Raw genomic sequence first — 2,819 nt, 5'->3', positions numbered from 1 at the left:
GGGGCGGGCGAGGGGGCGGGGGACGGGCCTGGTCCCACCCCTGCCAATCAACGCGCGGGCCCCGCCCACCGGCTCGCCTTAACCCCTTTCCGGCCCTGCCCGGCGTGCCAGACTGGCCTTTGACTGGCGGCTGCAGCCTCCGCTTTGTTTTTGTTTTTCAACCCTGCTTTTTCATATCTTTCGGTGTAACACGTTCGTCGTTACAGGGCACGTTTGTAACTCGTTCGTCAAAGGACTTCTGCCTGTTCCGCGACTGCGGTGGCTTTCCTTTGGCCCCTTAAGCTCTCAGTACATTTCTTGTCCCAGTGACATCCTGTAGCCCTTATGGCACTGGATGGACCTTGATTACAACAATTATCGCCCCGTATTGTAACCATTCGTTTATTCGTCGTTCCCACCCCCGCCCCGCCCCTTCCCTTCGCTGGAAACCGAAACTGCTGCTAGGTCGGGGCCTGGGCTGTGAACCTTTGTACCCACCGGCTTCTTTCCTGCCCAGGCACGCCAGAGCTCCGTAGGTGGTAAATAAATGAGTGACATACCTGGGACATGGCTGGTTAGTGAGAAAATACTTAACCTCCCTGTGCTTATCAGTTATAAAATGGAGTTGATAATAATGGGACTCTGTTGAGGTTGTTGTAAACTTTTAGGGAGACAATGCAAGCTTGTACTAGGCTCATTGCCTGACATGTACCAAGTGTCCCTTATTTGGTAGCAACTGTCAAAAACCAAAGTTATAACAGATTTAAACATCTTAACTGGCATAATTTGCAATTCTAGAATTTGGCAACACTTTATTCCACAAAATAGAATAAGTGTTCTGAGCAGACAGAGGAGACTGCTGGTTTTATAGAGAGAGAAGCTTGGGAAAAACAAACAGAAAAGAGATTGGGCCTTGGTGGTGCAGTTAGTACTGAACTGCAGTGGCTGCAGTGCTGGAAGCCACAGGGCTGCCCTCAGGTTTGGACCCGTAGTCTACCTGAGTGAGTGTACAGCCAAGATACTGATGAATGGAAGAGCCGGGGACAACAGGCAGGCAAGGTAAGGAGATCACACAGCGAATCCGGCACTCGAAATCAGGCACTCCGCTGATGTGTGCATGCATACATACTTTCATGGGGAAAATAAAAAGCCAAAAAAAGGAACTGGTTGTTTCAAAGTTACTTTCCTTGCAAAGGTTAAAGCAAAAGAGACTTCCTTATCTCTTGAGCTAGGACTAGCCTGTTTAGGATTCAGCTATTATTGTTCCCTCCTTATTTCTTAGAAAGTCAGATAAATATTGGATTGTCGGAAAGGTCATGACATATTTTTCTATGCAAAATTGCATCAGGACTTTTCTGACAACCCAATAGTTTCGGCTTACAGTCATGATATTTTTCTATGCAAAATTGCATCAGGACTTTTCTGACAACCCAATAGTTTTGGCTTGGCCACATGGAACTTTAGCCTGAGGAACTCCATTTTGGTTTCATCTGTTGGGACTAGTGCAGGGGCTCAGTACAAACCAATCATCTCTTATAAGTTTTGTTAACATGATTGTTTTTATTTTTATTTTAATTAAAAAAAAAATTTAAACTTGCTTCAGGGCACATGTGCTAGCTGGAGGGAGAAAAAGAGAAAGCGTCTCCCAGGATGTTCCTGGCCAACCAAGTACAGCTGCTTCTCTCTGTCAATGAAGTGAGAGGCAGAGGCTGGAGAGGCAGGAAGTTTATTTCTATAACCAGTTATAGGGACAGTCAACAAACTGCATCAAACTGTCTCTAAAAGTTTTGCTCAACATGTTCTCGGTATTTATTGATACAAGATACAGGCACGTGCAAATTGTTCCTCACTACAATCAATCCTAGTCAATCACTTTCCTCTGAGTAATTATCCTGATTCCTATTTTATTTATTTATTTATTTTTTTCCTATTTTATTTTTAATACCCATTTCTGGCTTCTTATCTGACCATTCCTCAAACAGATATCCTTATGACTCAGCACTTGGTCAGATTGTTTTCTCAGAGGTCTTTCTTAATTTAAAATGGCTATAGTCCTGCTAAACATGTAACCTGGCCTGGGAACCAGCAGTTAGCGTAATGGCTATGTTGCTGGGCTCCCACGTAGTCGACCACAGTTCGAGTCCCGGACCCGGTGGCTTAGAACTCACGCCGGGCGCGTGTGCATGCGTGCCCAAGATCCCGAGAGGAGAATGGAGGAGAAGGGATTGTGGCGTGGCCATTCCCCCTGGGAGGTGATTTCTCGCTTTCCGTCTCTCTGTCTCTGTCTGTCTGGTGAGCGCACATGCCCTATAGCGAAAACTTCTCCCCTCCCCCCCAAAAAAGTGTACCCTGGCCTGCTTCAAGGCAAGATGGTTACACTACAGACCATTCTTTTCCACTTTCCTCCTGGGATTTTGGGCATACATACTTACGTACCTAGTGGGGTTTTTTGTTTTTAATTTTAGGGTACTTGCCAGAGAGACAGAGAAAGTGGAAAAGCACTCCCTGGGGGGATAGCCAGGCTGTAACCCTTTTTCTTCCATTCTCCTCCTGAGATTTTTGGGCATTTGGGCACAGGTGCCTGGAGTGATTTTCAAGTCACTGGGTCTGGGACCCAAACTGCAGAATGAGCCACGTGGGACCAAGCCTGCCTTAATCTTCATGCCATCTGGTGGCCCATAACACAGCTATTGTTATTACTCACAGGAAATATCTCTAATTTATGTGGGCTTGGAGCTACCAGCTTCCTGTGGCACTGATGGTTAATATCAATAAACAGAAGCAGGACTGGCTCTGTGGCACAGCAGTCATGTGCTGCTTAAGGGAAACCAGGTCGTTCA

Source organism: Tupaia chinensis, unplaced genomic scaffold (assembly GCF_000334495.1).
Source record: "Tupaia chinensis unplaced genomic scaffold, TupChi_1.0 Scaffold000126_2, whole genome shotgun sequence".
Taxonomy (NCBI): domain Eukaryota; kingdom Metazoa; phylum Chordata; class Mammalia; order Scandentia; family Tupaiidae; genus Tupaia; species Tupaia belangeri.
Note: the sequence above shows the minus strand (reverse complement) of the source record.